The sequence below is a fragment of the Cherax quadricarinatus genome, chromosome 9 (genome assembly GCF_038502225.1).
Source record: "Cherax quadricarinatus isolate ZL_2023a chromosome 9, ASM3850222v1, whole genome shotgun sequence".
Taxonomy (NCBI): domain Eukaryota; kingdom Metazoa; phylum Arthropoda; class Malacostraca; order Decapoda; family Parastacidae; genus Cherax; species Cherax quadricarinatus.
This window is the reverse complement of record NC_091300.1, coordinates 26,590,297-26,612,735: the sequence shown is the minus strand read 5'-3', so window position 1 is coordinate 26,612,735 and position 22,439 is coordinate 26,590,297.

The window sequence follows — 22,439 nt, the reverse complement described above, 5'->3', positions numbered from 1 at the left end:
CACTATTGTTTTTCCCCTGAAGTTAAGGAAGGTTATATATATTTTAAAAGAATTTGTACATAGTTTTTTTTTTCTTGCTTATGAACAAATGAGCAAAAAAAAAAAAAAAAGCAGTGCTGAGGAAATCTCGTCATTCACAAATTTCCAAATGTTCAGATCAGTCAATTGTTTTATTGACTACACAGTTTTGCAGTTTTTTTTTTTCATACAAGCTGCGCAAGATGAAAAAGTTGATACCTAGAGTCAATACTCATGAACATCAGAAAATCAACCTGAATATAACACCAGAATTTTGTCCTAGTGATATGTGGTATAAATAAATGTCCTACTTTTATTCTGAACACTAATTGATGAAAGAGAAACTTAAATTTTCCATATCAAAGAAACCCTTATATTGTTATTCCGATGCCATTATGTTATTCATTACCTCTCTCTTTCCCATGTTCTGATTCCCCACACAACTGACCCTAACCCTCGTCTCTTGTTCGTTATTTATTGTAAAACTTATTGCAAGAGCTCGACTGCCTGGTAGATCTCTCCCACTTTGAGCTTGCTTCAGGAACTCCATTGCATGGTGGTTCTCTCCTATTTCGAGCTTACTTCAGGAACTTGAAAGTCTAGTGGTTCAAGCCTGCTCCGAACCTACTGCAAGAGCCTGAATCTATCGTGATTCCCATGCTTCGAGCCTCTTGTAGGAGCTCGATTGTCAGGTAATGATTCCTAACTTCGAGTTTTCCTTTAGGAGATCGATTTCCTGGTAGTTCAAACTTGCTTCAAGCATCCTGTAGGAGTTCGATGGGCCTATGAGTCTTCCCTGCTTCGAGCCTGCAACCCGACCTAACACTTGCTCACAAGGATCCAAAATGTTTCGTGAGCTGATGACTTGGGAGATGTATTTGCTTCGTCTGGAACTGAGGTACTGCTTTAAAGATTTGCTTCATTGGTGACTTAAATTCTTCATTTGCTAGGCATCTTTAGTAGAACTTACTGACTTCGGGAGTTTACTCGCTCCAGCGCTGAATTTTTTATTCACTCTTCCAGGGACTTCTTTATCTACTAATGTCTGTGATGGGATTTTTTCCTGCGAAACCTAATTTTCTTGTAATTTAGCCTGCGAAATAATTATTTATCATCTTCGGTAACTTCTTCAGTAACTTCTTAAGCATTTTTGTGACTGACATGTAACTTCTTTAGCGACTTTTGTGACTGACTTCTTTTGTAACTTCTTCAGTAACTTATGTGACTGACTGACTGACTGACTGATTTAATGTAATTTCTTCACAGCTTCTTTGACTTCTTCAGCAACTTCTGTGGCTGACTTCAGTAAATAGCAACTTTTGTAACTAACTTCTTCAGTAACTTCAACTTCTGTGACTGACTTCAGTAACTCTAGCAGCTTCTGTGACTGACTTCTTCAGTAACTTCGTGAACTATTACTTCAGTGTTCCCGACTTCTAACTGTCGCTCGAGGCCAGATGACGGTAACTTTTCCTTAACTATTATCAGTTCCTCTATTCTTCCCTCCACTTGCCATTTAATCTTTATCCTTCTTTCTCCACTCTCTGTAGTCGGTTTATTCAACATATCTATTGTAAATAATTCTTCTTTTATTTTGTCTTATATGCTGTTGTTATTCCCATAAAGTCAGATGCTCACGGACGTAGTTATGTACATAATGTAAATAAATATTAGATTACTCTCCTTACCCTCACCTCCAAATGCTATCCATTACCTTTCACCATCCCTCCCTACCTCCTTTCCTCGCAACTCTTTCCATCCACACCCTCCTCCCATCTGCTCTCTATCTGTCTCCTCTTTTCTCTTTATTCTTTTCCTTTTCCTGCCCCTCCAGTCGTTACTTTGTGAAAATAAGTTTTTTTTTTTCATTTTTTGGGGTGAATACATTCGTTTTTTTCATCCTTCCCTTCCTCCCACTTCTTGTACATTTTCCCTTTTCCTTTCTATTTCCCAGTTTTCCTCTCCCCTCTTCGTCATCCCCCCAGTCTATCGACATTCCCTGTCGTGTCATTCAACAATATAAGAGAACAGTTCTTCTGCCAGTGGGTGAACAAATAATTGATGTAAATTGGCTTTGTATTCCACAAACCCTTTAATTCCTTAGAGATGAAGAAAAATAAGCATTTTGTATCTACCCTTTCTATAATATGTAGAAGAGCATAGGAGAACCTCACCCCTCACCCTTGAATATACACCGCCGGAGGCGTCTGCATTTCCTCTCTTGTGAGTCCTCCGCTTCAGGAGACCGTGGAGAGTCCAGAGGAACTCTCGACTAGGTTTAAAATATACTAACAATGAGAGAGTATAATTACGAAGAAGCGTTTAAACCTCGAGTTGTTATACAGTTCCTGGGGAATGGGAGGCAATCGAACTTGATCCCAGGAAGGTGATGGATGGCTGCAATTCGTGGGATCAAGAGCTATGAACTGGTGTCAACGTGAGATGAGCTTTTAAGTAACCTGATATTGAAGGCTGAAGACGAAACAAGAGAGGAGGATGCAGGTTCTTCCAGTGTTTCCACAGCCTCGGTAAGAGAGGAGCCACCTGCGGTTTGTACCTGTAGAATATTGTTTTGTGAAAGACAGATAGATGTAAATATAATATTGTTTGCAATAATGAGTTGTTTGTCTTTACGTGGAGTGCATGTGTATGAGCAACCTAAGCGAGGGAAGATGGAAGGTAATGAGCTATTGTGAGCTCACACACACACACACTATATATATATATATATATATATATATATATATATATATATGTATATATATATAATATATATGCAAGGAATTCGCGAGAGCATGCGAAATATACACAAACACTGATCTCTGGCTGAAGGAGACTCGAACCTACGAACCTTAGGACAAGGTACGCAGTGCTTTACCAATCTACCCACACTGGACCAATACCTTGGACCAACACGCCAAGGTATTGGTCCAGTGTGGGTAGATTGGTAAAGCACTGCGTACCTTGTCCTAAGGTTCGTAGGTTCGAGTCTCCTTCAGCCAGAGATCAGTGTTTATATATATATATATATATATATATATATATATATATATTTTTATATATATATATGTATGTATATATGAAAGACAAGCCACTGGGGGTGGAAATCTTTAGCTCAAGTACTTTCACACTTCTCAGTGCGTCATCAGGAGCTGTGCAGTGCTGCAAAGGCAACAAGAGGAGAAGTAGGGTAAGTTCTCAGAGAGTGGTAGTGTGGAGCCAGCCAGCCAGTCTCTGAGAGAGAAAAGCGGGATGCCAACCACACACCGGGGTCCCCTACACCCCAAATGGGGGTGGGTGAGCTAGGCCTCACCCACCCCCATGCCAAACAATCGCGGGAGTTGAATGACATTTCTAGGCCTTTCGTGTTGTAGTAGTCAACACATCAATTACTTAGAGATACACGCTTCGTGGTGTATATACTCTCGTGTACTAATTAATGGAAGAATATTTATTAGACCCTTCAACAAAAGCATTCAAAGAGCTATACAGTAAAAGCAAAAGGCAAGCCCATGAGTACTCAGCACCAGTATGGAGCCCACACATTGTAAGTTAAAAGAAAGAAATTTAACTGCCGGGGAATGGGAGCTATTATCAGGTTAGATGTAAGGAAAGGGTGTGTAGGACCAATTCCTTGGATCGAGAGCCTTTCACTTGCATCAAGGAAAATCTTCGAAGGAAGAGAGGAGTCAAGTCCTAGGAAACATCGTGGCAATAATGGAATATATATGAAAAAAAAAAAACTGCATGACTCTTGTGGGTTTAGCACTTAGTTTCGATTATAATAGGGAAAAAGACAAGCGCTAAACCCGTACGGTCTGCATAAACAAGGAAAGGGGGGAAACGACCTGGACAGCTACGAGATGGAGGACTATCACCGTCCACAACGTCGTAATAACAGGTAAGACGGAGCAGACACTTCGCTTCTGCAGAAAGTAAACTTTCGAGACAAAATTCCGGTAGCTGGAGCTCAACCATTCTCGACTCAAAATATAAAGGACCTGGAATCGACGCCCTGGTAGATCAGGAAAATAGCGACCGATTTGCCCCCCTTTTTGTGCTTGTCTCGAGTGCTCAGCCTGTGGTGAAATGTTGTATCGAGTGCCCGGGAGTTAGTGAGCTGTTGCAGGTCGCTTCCTGGGGAAGGATAGCAACGGTCGCATCCTGGAGAAGGACCACAATGATCACATCCTAGGGAAGGACCACAATGATTACATCCTAGGGAAGGACCACAATGATCACATCCTAGGGAAGGACCACAATGATCACATCCTAGGGAAGGACCACAATGATTACATCCTAGGGAAGGACCACAATGATCACATCCTGGGGAAAGACCACAATGGTCACATCCTATGGAAAGACCACAATGGTCACATCCTATGGAAAGACCACAATGGTCACATCCTAGGGAAGGACCACAATGGTCACATCCTGGGGAAAGACCACAATGGTCACATCCTATGGAAAGACCACAATGGTCACATCCTATGGAAAGACCACAATGGTCACATCCTAGGGAAGGACCACAATGGTCACAGCCTAGGGAAGGACCACAATGGTCACAGCCTAGGGAAGGACCACAATGGTCACATCCTAGGGAAGGACCACAATGGTCACAGCCTAGGGAAAGGCCACAATGGTAACATCCTTTGGAATGACTCTTTAAACGCTAGATTGTTTTCTCTGACACGAACTGTAAAAATATTAAAAAAAAAAAAAGCTAGGGAGAGGTAAACAAAGCAATGAGAGCAATAACCTGCAGACTACAGCATAATTTGTCGTTTGGTCTGGAAATAATGTACATAAAAATTCTATTAAGCTTTTATGACAGTCACATAAATTATTCAATGAAAAATGAATGGGGTAATTATAATTCAGAGTTTAGGACAGCATTTGACAGAGATTAGTACTGTGGATGAGAGACGCAGAGGAAAGCACAACTGTGACAACAGGACATTCTCTCTCTCTCTCTCTCTCTCTCTCTCTCTCTCTCTCTCTCTCTCTCTCTCTCTTTCTCTCATGAGTGTCCAGGAGCTGCAGCTGTCTAGCTGGTGTGGAAGGTTGTGAGGGAGGGATGGACTAGCCAGGTCCAGGTAGGGAGAGCGGGTAATGACACTTGGTGTTGTTATTTTGTGATATCTGTTGGTGGTGCCGGGGTGGGGTGGAAAAAATGATGAAAGGAAATGGGGAAGATGCGGTTGAGAGAGAGACAGGGAGAGAGGAAGAGGAAGAGAGGTGTGGATCGGAGAGGTATGATGAAGTTAGGCGGGATGGTGGGGAAACGAGTCCGATGCGTGGTAAAAAAACCTGACAAGTATAAGGGCAGATCTATCAGAGAATTCCTGACAGTGTGGAGGTAATATGCCCGGAAAGCTTCGATGAGACTCTTTAGAAAATCCAGCCACGTAAACCCTGATAACTTCGAGGATGCCTTGGCAGCGGTAAAGAAACCCTAACACCGATCAGGACACCTTCATGACGATCAAGACACCTTCATAACGATCATGACACCTTCATAACGATCATAACACCTTCATAACGATCATGACACCTTCATAACGATCATAACACCTTCATAACGATCAAGACACCTTCCTAGCGATCATGACACCTTTATAACGATCATGACACCTTCATAACTATCAAGAAACCTTCATAGCGATCATGACAACTTTATAACGATCATGACACTTTTATAACGATCATGACACCTTCATAACGATCACAACACACTGACAGCAGCAAGAAAATCTTCACAACACTCAAGACACTCACAACGGCGAAATAAACAATTACAAATTAATGATTTATTTATAAACTTAGTGGCCACTTTATTAGGTACACCAAGAACAGCTTGAATTCTTCGTGGTATTGATTAAACAAGGCACTGGAAGCATTCCCTAGAGATCCTGGTTCATACTGACGTGATAGCATCACGCAGTTGCTGCGTGGTGCTGTCAATATTCATATTGCGAATCTCCCGTTCCACCATATCCCAAACGTTTACACAAAATTTTGACCCTACCATCTGCATGTAACAGCAGAAATCGCGAATCGTTAAACCAGGCGACGTTTTTTCAATCTTCAGCTGTCCAGTTTTGAGCCTGTGCTCACTGTAGTCTCAGTTTCTTGCTCTTAGCTGACAGGAGTGGAAGCTGGTGTGGTCTTCGGTTGCTCTAGCCCATCCACTTCAAGGTTCGAGGTGTTGTGCTTTCAGAGATGCTCTTCTGTATACCACTGTTGCAATACACGGCTATCTGAGTGTTTTTCACCTTCCTATCAGCCTGAACCAATCTTGCCATTCTCCTCTGACCTCTCTCATTAACAAGGTTTTTTTTGCCCACAGAACAGCCGTTCACTGGATGTTTTGTGTTTTTCACACATTCTCTGTAAACTCTAGAGATTGTTGCTGTATAACCCTTGTGGTTTAGAGCTTCGTTTTGATTATAATAATCTAGAGGCTGTCGCTCGTGAAAATTCTAGATCAGTAGTTTCTTATATATTCAAACCAACGTTCCTAACACCAACAATCATTCCACGGCCAAAGTCACTCAGATAACATTTCTTCCCCATTTTGACGTTTGGTTTGAGCAACAACTGAACCTCGTGACCATGTCTGCATGATTTTGGGTATTTAAGTTCTAACACGGTATTGGCTAATTATATATGTGCATAAACGAGCAGGTGTACTGAATAAAGCGGCCACTGAAGTACATTTAGATATGTAATCTGAGTGCTATGCTTCTGTGTGCATTACCTGGCTGTTGTTAACCTCCGTACAAGAGTTACTTATCATTGTCCTGGTTTATATTTCAAAAAAACGTAATTTTCGTTCACATTTCGTTCATATTTCGTTAATATGTTGTGTGATTGAGGGATTGAAAGCTTGATGGTGTAACTGTTCTCTTTCTATACTGGCAGACTAGTATATTTTACGTCATTTTCTCTTTAACTTTAAAGTGAATATAAAGAGCTTTACTGAATTCATATAATCCGTCTTGAAAAAGCCGAAACATTATGGGAAAGTATCCAGCAAGGTATATCAATTTAAACGAACTGCCTACCAAGACGCTGCGATATTCATCAGCACATAAGTTGGCAGGAAGTGAATTATTTGAGGCTGTAGTGTGATTGTGATTGTGTTAGTGTAACCAGGGTCTTATGTGATCTCGTGTGAGAAAATTTGTACCTAAGGAATACATGATTAACTTGTGGGTTAACCTCATGATTGGCCTTACACACCTACGAGTGTACTCAAGGTAAGTTGTTATGGTCATTTAAAATATAAATCAAATTAGGTTTAATAATTGTGTGTTAGGAGTCTTTTTTTAAGTGGAATTTAGGTTAGAAATAATTATTGTCCGTCTTAATGTATTCTTTAGCACTGTATTTTTTTTTACGAAGCGATTTCTTCCTTTGTTTATATTTTATTTTACCTGACTTATTATATCACACCCTTCAGATCTTTGAAAAAAATTACTCAGTAAGATAATACTTGAATGATTAGGTATAGCACACCGGTTATCCATTTCATTCGGACTTTTTATCGTGGTTGGAGAGCTCCTGATGTAAGGAACTGGAGCTGACTTATTCCCTTCCGGAAGATCATGAGTTACACTTCCCTCCTCCCACTTGCTTCCCGCCAGGAAATTTGTTACCCTTGTGGTCTTCCACATGACGGAAGATTCCGTTTCCGAGTTCTGGATCAGGAATTATGTTGATGCACGATGACTGCTCTCTGTCGCCACCTTCATTATAAGACAATTTTTATGTTGGGACTAATTTTTTTTTGTGTGTGTGAAATATACTTTTTTGTATATAGTTAAGCTTTTATTATAAGATTTTTCATTAATATTGTTTTGAGATATTCCTGAGTTTTACACGGCATTTTTTTTTTTACTATTGTTATCTGTACAACTAATAGTTTTTTTCTGTATAACTTTAGCATTTTAGTATAACTCGAGTTTTACTTTTATAACGGTTTTTGTTTCGCTTGTCTTTTTTTTTTTTGTCTGCCCGATGTTTTTTAACTCGTTATTTTTTAGATGACTCGGGTTTTTTTTTTTTTTTTGCTTAACGTTTTTTTTTTCTCGTACAACTATTTTTTTTTAATAATTCTGTAAGTGAAGAGCATTTTCCTCGAACACAATAACACAATATTTGGCAAAGCACCATGCAAGTGATTAAGAAGTATTCTTACGTTCCTCTGAATCCAGCACCTTTAAGCCAGCACCTTTATGTAGGCGGACGCTGCTGAAATGACCCACTACGGTGCCATACAAGGGTACCATGAGCTACCCCACCTTGAGGTGCCCTTGAGACTTGCCAGATTCCCTTCCCCCCCCCTGCCCAGCTGTATTGACGGCACTGCTGAACAGGGCTCATCTTGTGAGAGACTCGTGTAAGGTGTTTTTTTTTCTCTTTGACGAAGAAAACTAACAGCAAGGGATAAATCTTGAGGTCTTAGAGGAGGCTGTGATGATGATATGTTAATTCAGCCCCCGGACATATCATGATGAAAAAACTATTGAAGAAAATTCAAGCCTTTTGTCAGGATTCTGAAATTTTGCACAGTGAGTATGGAGGAGGAGGAGCTACGTATGTTTACTTTGTATGTGGTTGTGTATATATGCATGCATACACATGTGTGTGTGTGTGTGTGTGAATGTGTACATTTACCTATAACAAGACGGATATACCAGCTAACTACCCATACATACAATAACTAGTTAAATCAAAAGCATATACCCGCACTGTTGTAGGTCTCAGTATATACCCTCACTGATGTAAGACTCAGTATATATTCGCACTGATATAGGTCTCTACATATAGTATATCAACGGCTAATCAGTATACCTATGCTGGGGGAGAATTTAGCATAAACTTTTGATGGGGATGGGGGGGTTGTGTATACTTTCTGTAAGTAAAAAATATTTGCCTCTGCTTCATAAGCAGAGTCTAGTGTAGACAAACTGTCTCACATTTATATACAGATTTGGTAAACCAAATAGAATTAAATGTGCTAATATTTACTGATTAAAGACACGTTGTACGATCACATTTACAATCCGGATGATATTTCTTACAGCACGGAACATATAAAGGATACAATACAAAATAGAAACAATCTCTATTATTAATATGTGCAACTCGCTTGCACTTGACCCTTAGTCAACACATTATATATGTGCGCGATCATTTGGTCAGAAACTGCCCACAAAATAGCGTGTAGACATCGAGGCAAATCAGAAACCGTCCTTTCAGTCCTAGAATAAGCCGAGTCCACATAGTCTTGTCCAAACAAGACACTGTGTAAAAACAAATGTCTTCCTAAGACCACACCAAAATTGTTGAAAATTAAGAGTTGAGTACAACAAGCAGAAGATTTAAGAAAACTCAGTCCCAAGATACGGTGCCCCGGCTAATCATTCAGTGTCTACACAGGGCAGATCCATCAAAAGACAATCCTCTTAAACACAGTACAGAGACATTATTATTATTATTATTATTACATTCATAGGGGAACCCGTAGGGGTGATGCCGCGCCTGGGGGGGATGGCAGACATTCAGACTCTATTTAAGGAACAGGATCACGGGTTCAGTTCCTTAGATCAAGAACTCCTCACCAGCATCAAGGAACCTCCATTGAGGGGACACTACAATGTTCCAAAACAGAACAGAGTAAATTCACAAAGAACCTGGTGTTGACACTAAGCTCACAGTCACAATATGCGTTCATGAAAGTGCAATAAGGTTTTAGATACTCTGAAATGAGAATGACGACCATTCCTGGCAGCGGCTATGTCAATAATGTCATTAAAACCTTTTAAAAATCAGCACAGTAAGACAGAGGCTGCAGGCACAAGACAATGCAGAAATTATAAATCCTAAATCTGAGAGTGTTAAAATTGCTATCTACGTGTGAGGTGAAGTCAAATAGACAGAACGACCACAGCTCATGTCCTCCACAGGAGACGACAAAATGTCTTCCTTCCTTGTCGGGCTTAACGGCCATCTACCTATAAAGACGTCATTAGGCCAGGAGCACCCTGTTTAATGAACGACACACGGTCATCTATCAAGGAAGGAAGAGACAAGGAAAAACAAACCAATGGCTGCAGAACGGTTAAGAACATGACTGTCAAAAATGCACTGTGAAAAGATGGATCGTCAATGTGAGTGTTAATATTAATAATGTAAACTATTGTTACAAGCTTTCCTTGTCATAAGAAGTTACTCAGTAAGGCAGAGCACGAGGAAAGTGAAACCATAGGAGAGGTGCATAAGGAGAAGAATGAAGAAGTCAGGTTCACATATATGTGGGTGTGGCAGCATGAGGAGACCACGAGTCATGAAACAGGACAGGGAAAGCCGTTGCCTACATATAAAAGTAACATATACAGGAAAACGTACGTAACCTCTGATCAGATTTGTCTCTTTGAAGAAGTTAATCAAAGAGATGATAAACGGTTAGTCGTCGTGAAGGAGAGAGTCAGCTGTGAACGGGAGGCGATTCCGTTCAGAGAGACGAAGGAGAGGACGACTAAGAAAGGTGTGGAGAGGACAGTATGTGAGGAGTTGGAGAATAGTAAGGAAACTGCTTCATGAACACTGGGGGGAAAATTACATTTCTTAATGGGCTCGAATCGAGTCAAGTGTAATGGAGTCAGAGAAGGGAGAGGATGACTTTTTCACGGTGATTGGTTCTATAGGAGGTTGTCCAGTCTGCAGTTAAGGGTTTGAACTTGTTTGGTATAGTCAGGCTGGTCCACTGACTTTGCCACAGAAGGTCGAGTGTTTCTTTTCCAAAGAAAACAGTGGTCCCGACTCCCGTGGAACCAAAGAAAATCCCACGAGCTACGAGGCCGACTTTACAAGTATGTCTGCTTGTTCATTGCCAAAGATCTTGCGGTGGCCAGATACCCAGATCAGGGTGATGGAGATGACACAAGAGTTTAGCTTAATAATACTACCCAGTAACTCATGAGAGACAGTGACTCCAGTCTGTATGGCAGACAGCACAGACAAGGAGTCTGAAAATATAACAAAACTGCCATGTTTTTTGAAGAATCTCCTAATTTATGGCTTGGAAAATAGCAAAGAGTTCGACGGTAAAGACCGATATACGACCCTGTAAAAGAAACCTGAGGGATCATTCCCGCGACCATACACTAGCACCCACACATTCACATGTCTTGGAGCTATCGGTGGTGAGTGAGGTATCCGACTAGTATTTTGCAGAAAAACTGGTAGACCTCCGGCGCAGACTGATTTTTATAGTTGGGAGCCAAGATTTTGTACTTGGGTGACCCCTCGAAAAAGGTTCCTTGATGCTGGTGAGGGGCTCTTGATCTAGGGAACTGAATCTGTGCTCAATTTCGCTGAATTAAGCCTGAATACCCTCCATCCCCTTACCACAGGCGCTGTATAATCCTACGGGTTTAGCGCTTTCACCTTGATAATAATAATAATAATAATAATAATAATAATAATAATAATAATAATAATAATAATAATGTACCTGGCTGACTCCCAACATGCTATGTTTTCTCTCGCCAACTTGTCAACTTGACAAGCTGGTTAGAGTCAACCTGACAAGTTGTCAATTTGACAGAGAGATTGGAGTCTGATGGTCAGAGACCTGTAACAATTTCTGAAAAATTCTTGATGTTGGTCAAGTATGCTACAGGTAGGGTGATGGTTCGAAGATTTCCTAGTCAGAATGCAGTAGCGGAGGGTCAGAAAGTCACAACGGAAGCTAAGGAGAGACTCCTTTGCTTCCACCTCCAGTCTCTTAATCCGGGTGCGGCGGAGGGCCCACTTAAGCATGCAGTCTGGAGTACATCCAACCTCCTCAGGGGTGTGCCGTTTGCCAAAGAACACACCTGTGAGCCATAGTCTACTCATCCTCATATCTGACATAGAGATGTGAGCTATAGCAACGTGTCTTCCTTTGCGGATGACACCCGAATCTGCATGACAGTGTCATCCATCGAAGGCACCGGAAGTTTCCAAGCGGACATGAACCAAACCTTCAAATGGGCAGCAGAAAACAATATAAAGCTCAATGAAGAGAGATTTCAATTACTCCGACATGGAAAACTGGAGGAAATTAAAACTGTATCGGAATATAAAACAAATTCCAACCACACAATAGAGCGAAAAACTAACTTGAAGGACCTTTCACTTTCATAGGTTACAAGGTATCTCTCTAGGCTGGAATATTGCTGTACACTAATGGCTCCTTTCAATGCAGGCGAAATTGCAGACCTGGAGAATGTACAGAGACCTTTCACGGCACGTATAAGTACAGTGAAGCACTTTAATTACTGGAAACAGCTGAAGTCTCTTGATTTGTATTCCCTGGAATGCAGGCGAGAAAGATATACGATAATATACGTACATTTGGAAAATCCTGGAGGGACTAGTCCCAAATTTACACACGAAACTCACTCCCTACGAAAGCGAAAGATTCGGCAGAAGGTGCAACATCCCCCCAGTGAAAAGCAGGGGCGTCACGAGTACGCTAAGAGACAACACAGTAAGTGTTAGGGGCCCAAGACTGTTCAACTGCCTCCCAGAATACATAAAGGGGATTACCAATAGGTCCCTGGCCGTCTTCATGAAGCCACTGGACAGGCACCTTGAATCAGCACCTGACAAGCCAGGCTGTGGCTCGTACGTCGATTTGCGTGCGGTCAGCAGCACAGCCTGGTTGATCAGACCCTGATCTACCGCGAGGCCTGGTCAGAGACAGTACCGCAGGAACGTTGATCCCCGAAACCCTTTCCAGGTATACCCCACTGGTTTATACACCATTAATCAAAACAATGTGCTGGCTTCTCAGTACGTTCCGGTAACTAACCGTAGGACGTTCAGAAGATAACCTCAACATGTGACAAGGTTATCAACATGTCTCTTCCCAACTGAGCTTGCGTTCAAAGTGCAGTCCCAGGAACTTAGCTGAAGGCCGCCCCGTACCAATGTCACCATTAATTTGGACAGAGGCAGTGGAGTGTGTAAAGACAACTGCGACACTTTTAGCAGTTGAAACCTTAAAACTCCATTGCATCGCCCAACGTAGGACGGATTCAAGGGCAAGTTGAACCTGCCCTGCCGAAAATTGTGCATTGGGAAATGAATTCCACAAGACACAATTGTTCAGCATACAGCGAACATTTAAGGTTTCCTGGGACGGAAGCTGGAGATAAAATGTCATTAATCAAGACAGAAAATGAAGTGGGTTAAGTACACAGCACTGTGGTAAGCCGTTCTCTTGGTACAAAAAAAAAAAACTCTTGTTAATTTGTTCCATGACTTTGCTAAGGTAGTCATTCAAAGCAATAAGGCGGTACAGAGAGAGGTACGTTATTCTTCCCGGCTTTTGGGGAGCGGCACAACATGCGCAAATCTCATTGCACAAAGCAAACAACTTAATCAGGTTTGACTGATTAAAATGCTGTAACATGCCAATTACGTCCTGATCCTTCAACTCATTGATAATGTCTTCCTCTTCCATATCTGCTAAATCTCTGCAGTAGACAAATCCTCTGCAAGAGTTAATAGAGGCAGTTAAATCTGCAAGAGTTGATAGACATTATAACAATGAAACTTACGAAATTTCAAGAGGTCCTTAGCCTGGGAAGCAGTTTTAACAGTCACCAGTAAATCACCAGTCGTCAGTTTCTTTACGTGTTCAACAGAGCCCGCCTGACCTACCCTGACCATCAATAACCTTAATCATGACGTAATTGAGGGTGGAGAGCCTCACAGAACCCGTTGCATGGAGTAATACGAAACGAAGACAATCAGGTCGAATATCGCGCAGAGGTCAGCTGGGGCCTCCACTCCCTCCTTTGGAGGGCGTGGAAGGCTTGTAGTTCTTCACCCAGGCCATAGGTCCCCTACCCACAGGGGTTGCTCCCTGGAACCCACAAACAAAAATCCCCAATAGGAGAAGTTGTCATTTTCCTTGGAGTGACCAGCTGACAAAATATAAAGGATCACAAAGTAGCAGAACTAAACACAATAGCTCTCCGACTGCCACAAAAGTTGCCGGTGGAGTTTTGCCGGTAACACTTGAGAACAATCCTTACTCAATGGTTTGAGGGAGGAGAGTGACAGAATGCCTTGTGCGTCTCTCTAAATAAAGAAAGAAGAGGTGGATGGTATAGCTGCGCACGCCCACCACTCGTCAAGCAGATCGTTAGTGTCTGGCGGTACAACGCCTCCACGGCTCCTTCAATAAACAAATATTACATATTTACAAGTTCTCAGTTTATACTCGTGATAGGGAATGATTTAGCATATACTCTAGCATATAAAAAAATCTCATCATATGTATGTCTATATATATATATATATATATATATATATATATATATATATATATATATATATATATATATATATATATACATATGTACATATATATAGACATACATAAGCCAACAGTATCAATTTGTCCCAGTGGGATCAGAGACCTTGGGATCATGGGGAAAACATGCCACACGTTTCCTTAAAGAACCGGGTTCCAGTCTCATCGACACCACCAGAGACCCAAGGGCAGCCACTTTCATGTTCCAGCTCTTCAGCGTGGCCATCCAGAGGGAAAAACGCATGCTGCATACTGGGCTCGCGTTGGGCTTCGGAGGAGCTGGAGAAGATTCATAACCTTTGATATATTGTACCAGTGTACTTATGTTTGTGTTTTCTATCAACGTATTCTGTCTATTCATAAAGTACATATATAATATAAAATATAGGGGGTGGTAGGAGAACAAAATATTCAAATAGCTCCGGGGAGAACCTTGGGTTTTCCCTGAGGTACGTTTATTGACTTCTCTGAGGATGAAGGTCCCCAGTAAAGTTCTAGAGGTGGTACCTCCCTGTATATATATATATATATATATATATATATATATATATATATATATATATATATATATATATATATATATATATATATATATATATATATATATATATATATATATATATTTTTTTTTTCAACAAGTTGGTCGCCTCCCACCGAGGCAGGGTGACCCAAAAAAAGAAAGAAAATCCCCAAAAAGAAAATACTTTCATCATCATTCAACACTTTCACCACACTCACACATTATCACTGCTTTTGCAGTGGTGCTCAGAATACAACAGTTTAGAAGCATATACGTATAAAGATACACAACATATCCCTCCAAACTGCCAATATCCCAAACCCCTCCTTTAAAGTGCAGGCATTGTACTTCCCATTTCCAGGACTCAAGTCCGACTATAAGAAAATAACCGGTTTCCCTGAATCCCTTCACTAAATATTACCCTGCTCACACTCCAACAGATCGTCAGGTCCCAAGTATCATTCGTCTCCATTCACTCCTATCTAACACGCTTGCTGGAAGTCCAAGCCCCTCGCCCACAAAACCTCCTTTACCCCCTCTTTCCAACCCTTTCGAGGACGACCCCTACCCCTCTTTCCTTCCCCTATAGATTTATATGCTTTCCATGTCATTCTACTTTGATCCATTCTCTCTAAATGACCAAACCACCTCAACAACCCCTCTTCTGCCCTCTGACTAATGCTTTTATTAACTACACACCTTCTCCTAATTTCCACACTCCGAATTTTCTGCATAATATTTACACCACACATTGCCCTTAGACAGGACATCTCCACTGCCTCCAACCGTCTCATCGCTGCTGCATTTACCACCCAAGCTTCACATCCATATAAGAGTGTTGGTACTACTATACTTTCATACATTCCCTTCTTTGCCTCCATAGATAACGTTTTTTGACTCCACATATACCTCAACGCACCACTCACCTTTTTTCCCTCATCAATTCTATGATTAACCTCATCCTTCATAAATCCATCCGCCGACACGTCAACTCCCAAGTATCTGAAAACATTCACTTCTTCCATACTCCTCCTCCCCAATTTGATATCCAATTTTTCTTTATCTAAATCATTTGATACCCTCATCACCTTACTCTTTTCTATGTTCACTTTCAACTTTCTACCTTTACACACATTCTCAAACTCATCCACTAACCTTTGCAATTTTTCTTTAGAATCTCCCATAAGCACAGTATCATCAGCAAAAAGTAACTGTGTCAATTCCCATTTTGAATTTGATTCCCCATAATTTAATCCCAACCCTCTCCCGAACACCCTAGCATTTACTTCTTTTACAACCCCATCTATAAATATATTAAACAACCATGGTGACATTACACATCCCTGTCTAAGACCTACTTTTACCGGGAAGTAGTCTCCCTCTCTTCTACACATCCTAACCTGAGCCTCACTATCCTCATAAAAGCTCTTTACAGCATTTAGTAACTTACCACCTATTCCATAAACTAGCAATATCTGCCACATTGCTCCTCTATCCACTCTATCATATGCCTTTTCTAAATCCATAAATGCAATAAAAACTTCCCTACCTTTATCTAAATACTGTTCACATATATGCTTCAATGTAAACACTTGATCTACACATCCCCTACCCACTCTGAAACCTTGCTCATCCGCAATTCTACATTCTGTCTTACCTCTAATTCTTTCAATTATAACTCTACCGTATACTTTTCCTGGTATACTCAGTAAACTTATTCCTCTATAATTTTTACAATCTCTTTTGTCCCCTTTCCCTTTATATAAAGGAACTATACACGCTCTCCGCCAATCCCTAGGTACCTTCCCCTCTTTCATACATTTATTAAACAAAAGTACCAACCACTCCAACACTATATCCCCCCCTGCTTTTAACATTTCTGTCATGATCCCATCAGTTCCAGCTGCTTTACCCCCTTTCATACTACGTAATGCCTCTCGTACCTCCACCACACTTACATTCTGCTCTTCTTCACTCCTAAAAGATGGTATACCTTCCTTGCCAGTGCATGAAATTACCGCCTCCCTTTCTTCCTCAACATTTAAAAGTTCCTCAAAATATTCTCGCCATCTACCTAATACCTCCCTCTCACCATCTACTAACTCCCCTACTCTGTTTTTAACTGACAAATCCATACTTTCCCTAGGCTTTCTTAACTTGTTTAACTCACTCCAAAATTTTTTCTTATTTTCATTAAAATTTCTTGACAGTGCCTCTCCCACTCTTTCATCTGCTCTCCTTTTGCACTCTCTCACCACTCTCTTCACCTTTCTTTTACTCTCCATATACTCTGCTCTTCTTATAACACTTCTGCTTTGTAAAAACCTCTCGTAAGCTACCTTTTTCTCTTTTATCACACCCTTTACTTCATCATTCCACCAATCACTCCTCTTTCCTCCTGCCCCCACCCTCCTATAACCACAAACTTCTCCCCCACATTCTAATACTGCATTTTTAAAACTATTCCAACCCTCTTCAACCCCCCCACTACTCATCTTTGCACTAGTCCACCTTTCTGCCAATAGTCGCTTATATCTCGCCCGAACTTCCTCCTCCCTTAGTTTATACACTTTCACCTCCCTCTTACTTGTTGTTGCCACCTTCCTCTTTTCCCATCTACCTCTTACTCTAACTGTAGCTACAACTAAATAATGATCTGATATATCAGTTGCCCCTCTATAAACGTGTACATCCTGGAGCCTACCCATCAACCTTTTATCCACCAATTCATAATCTAACAAACTACTTTCATTACGTGCTACATCATACCTTGTATATTTATTTATCCTCTTTTTCATAAAATATGTATTACTTATTACCAAATTTCTTTCTACACATAGCTCAATTAAAGGCTCCCCATTTATATATATATATATATATATATATATATATATATATATATATATATATATATATATATATATATATATATATATATATATATGGCGGAGGTCGCCTGCACATGTCTGGTCTCTCTTAATCTTCATATTTCGTTAATTTTCTCAAATCTCAACATCCCTAACATGATTTCGGAGAGTAATAGAGCTTATGCCAACCAAGAGGAAGCAAGCAGCCAGGGAAATGGCACGGCTGACAATACTAGGAGAGGCAAGTGTCGGTCATGCTTACAGCTTCGTTGTCTCAACTCTAATGGTTTCCTCCGCACACACGGTAGTTGCCCTGGTTCAGGATGTCCTCCTGTGGAAAGTGATGATCCAGAGCCACCTTAGGCACCTGAACCCACTCCAACTGATCTCATCTCACCAGACAATATCTTGGAAGCAATTAAAGTAACAGGTACCAAGACACTCACATATTCCCAAAGCAGCCCGTCCACACGCAACTGGGAAACTTGCAGACCTCCTGAAAAAAGTAAACGATGGTTCCACTATCTTAAATGCTCCACCAACCATCAAGGCATGGCACAACTTGCTACTTTTTGGCAATGTCTGCTTAGCTGTGCCGGAAAGAAGGGGAAAGAGACTAGCCTCAATGATAATTAAATCCTTATGAGATTTTCCTAGAGCTGATAACCTCATTCGCCTTCCCTGTCAACACATAAAAGGGAGAGGCAGAACCCCCACTCACTCCACTGACAGTGGAAAAGTCAAGAGTCCAGGTGAGCAAGAAAATTGAAGAGGGCAACACAGTGGGGGCAATCAGAATTATCACCAGTGAAGATATAGTTGCTCCCAGGGATGCTGACACTGCTGAAGCACTTAGAGGAAAGCACCCTGCCAGGGAAACCAGTGGCACCAACAGTTCCAACACCTCTGTCCCCACTGTGGAACCATTAATTGTGGAAGACTCAGACATTTACAAAGCAACAATGTCGTTCCCATCTGGCTCTGCTGGGGGTTACACTGGAATAAGGCCACAGAATTAAAGGAAATGGTTAATCCATTTATTGGGGAAATTGCAGAGACACTGCTTTCAGAGATCACAAGGTTCGTCAACAATTCCTTGGCCGGTCTGATTCCTGATGAAATTAGACCTTTCTTTTTTGGTGCAACACTTTGTGCACTTAAAAAGAAGGATGGGGGAATTCGGCCAATTGCAGTAGGCAACACGTTACGCCGCCTCGTATCCAAAGTTGCTGTCCGAAGTATTAGTACACAGGCAGCCATGATGCTTCAACCAAACCAGCTTGGCTTTGGGGTCTCTCAGGAAAGTGAAACAGCGGTTCATGCAACAAGGGCGTATATCAACAACCTGCCTGAGGACAATGCAGTGGTAAAATTAGATTTCAAGAATGCATTCAATCTCCTGAAAAGAGACGTGGTATTAGCAGCAGTACAAGAACATTTCCCTGGTCTCTTCCCTTTTGTTTCAGCTGGGTATAGCAAGGAATCAATGCTTCTCTTTGAAGAGCATGAAATCACATCATCGGAGGGTGTCCAACAAGGAGATCCTTTTGCACCATTTCTCTTCTGTATAGCAGTTAGGGAAATCACAGTCAGACTGACCAGCGAGCTAAACATCTGGTTCTTAGATGATGGCACACTAGCAGGTACAAAGGAATCCCTCCTACATGATCTTACACAGTTAATGACACGGGGACAGGAAATGGGTCTCATCCTGAATCCATCCAAATGTGAAATCATCTCAGTCAGTCAACAAGTGATAAATGCAGTGAGATCAAAACTACCAGGAGCATCAGTCATTGCACCACAAATAGTGTCTTGCTAGGAGCACCTCTGTGAAGCAATGCCATTGACACAATTCTCAGGAAGAAATTGGAAGAGTTAAGGAGAATGGAACAACGAATAGGCAATCTGGACACCCACGATGCCTTGTACCTTCTCACAAAGTGCTTGAGTCTGCCCAGGTTGACATATTTCCTAAGATGTGCACCTTCATATGATAACCCTATACTGCACGAATATGACAGTATTCCGAGGCAGATTTTTACTAAAGTCCTTAACCTTACGCTAGAAGACAAGCAGTGGAACTAAGCTACACTTCCAGTCAGACTAGGAGGCACTGGTGTCCGCAGTCATCACCTGCTTTTCTGTTCTCATGTATTGCATCCAGAGGGCTTGTAGCAGCGATTCTCCCTGAACATCTTAGGGCCCAAAAGTTCATTGACGGAGCCATGATCTGGGATAATCTAACGGGCTCTGAAACCAGACCTGCCCCCCCCAACAACTACAAACAATTGCACTGGGATGATCCAATAGTGGAAAATATAGCCTCAACAATGCTTCAGTGTGTCAGGGAAGGATAGAGCCCGCCTCCTGGCAGTGAGAGCCCCTCATGCAGGGGATTTTCTGTTGGCTGTTCCCAATTCCAGCCTTGGCACACGCCTCGACCCACAGACCATCCGCATCGGTGTTGCCCTTCGACTTTCCGCCTTTATTCTCGCAGAACACAGGTGTATTTGTGGCAGTGAAGCAGCAGGCCGATTCGAATACCACGGTCTTGTGTGCCGTAAATCTGAGGGAAAGATTGCAAGACATGAGGAGGTTAATAACATTATCAAGAGGAGACTCACAACAGTCGGATGCCCAGCAGTAAGGGAGCCACCCCAACTATGCAGATCTGATGGCAGCCAGAAGCGTCCAGATGGTATCACCCTTCAAGCCTGGACAGATGGGAAGCAGGTGGTGTGGGACTATACATGTGCATCTACCTTGGCTGATACCTATCTCCAATACACCAGGGAGGAAGGAGGGGCAACTGCCAGCTTCAGGGAGTCCCAAAAGTCTAGAAAATATGGAGAACTTGCCCATCATTATATGTTTGTTCCCATAGGCTCAGAGACCCTTGGCTCATGGGGAAAGAATGCATCTAAATTCCTTAAGGAGCTGGGAAAAAGACTCATCAGGGTAACTAGGGATCCCAGGGCAGCTAGTTTTCTGTTCCAGCGGCTCAGTGCGGCTGTTTAAAGGGGTAATGCCTGCTGTATTTTGGGCACACGCCCCAGCTCTGAGGAGCTGGATGAGATTTTCGCCTTATAATCGGTGATACACAAGTAACAACATGTACCGTATATGCCACCTTTATATCAAGCGAAAATTTGTGTATGCAATAATTTCGCCAAAATCATTCTGAACCTAACGAAAAAAATATATTTCACTGTGTTTGTTTAGTATTAAATTATTGTAAACAAATCTAAAATATATATTGTTGGGTTAGGCTAAAATAAATTGTTCTTGTTATAATAAGGTTAGGTAAGTTTTCTAAGATTCTGTTGGTGCAAAATTAAAATTTTTTACATTAACATTAATGAAAAAACATATCTTTAAACGTATAAGAGAAAATTTTAGAAAGGACTTAATTTTAAATGAGTTCTTGCTAATTGACCAATTTTACATATTCGGCACAACATAATATATATATACATATATATATATATATATATATATATATATATATATATATATATATATATACATATATATATATATATATATATATATATATATATATATATATATATATATATATATATATATATATATATATATATATATATGTCGTGCCGAATAGGTGAAAGTTGCGATTTTGGCTTAAATACCAACGTTCTTCTTGCCGAATAAGGCAAGCGAAAATTTGTGTATGCATAATTTCGCAAAAATCATTCTGAACCTAATGAAAAAAAATATATATTTCATACTGTTTGTTTATTGCTAAATTATCTAAAATATATTTAGTTGGACCAGAGATCAGTATATAAATTTATATATAATCACGAATATATACCCACGATGAGACAGGACTCAGCATATACAAGTACAAAATGGGTTAATTAATATCTCAGCATGCAGCTCTCCTCCCCGTCACTCTCACGTCCTCGCCTGATATTTCAGTCGTCAGGACACGCCTCCCACCTCATATCTTGGTTGCAGTTTTAAGTTCGTGAGCTATATATACTGGGACACCTGTTTTTTTTTTTTTTCATAAAATGTGAACGTGTCAGTAATGTTTTAGAAAAATCCGGTAAAATCCTTTTTTCTAGAGGGATTTGGGTAAGCTGAAAGCGACTACCTTTGCTTGGCGAGTTCTATTTTTAAAAATCTGAGGTCCAAATCCTGTAAAACAAAAATAATTGTCGACCAAGAGAAATTATGCTCATTATTTTTCTAAGAAAGGAATAAAAACACCTCTTATTTTGCACATAGTTTTTTTAAATGATAAAAAAAAGTAAAGGGGAAACTTTAGATTAAATTTCGTATATTAAACATAAAAAAAAACAGGAGAAATATATCTTAACAATTATTAAAAAAAAGGTGAAACTGTCGAGAAGTTCTGAGACTTGTCGCCAGAGTTATTAATTTTTCATATAATCAAAATGAAGCGCTAAGGTCGCAAGAGTCGCACTGGGAGGCAGTAAGGTTTGACCCGAGGAAGTAGTGGGCAGCTCCAACTCCTTGGATCAAGAACACTTCACCGGCATTAAAGTATCCTTCTTGAGGGAAGGCAGACCAACTCCATACACGTGTTATTACTATTTTCATTATTACTAAGTTTTTTATTAATATTTATTATTATTATTGCATACATGGGAAAGAGCTAAAC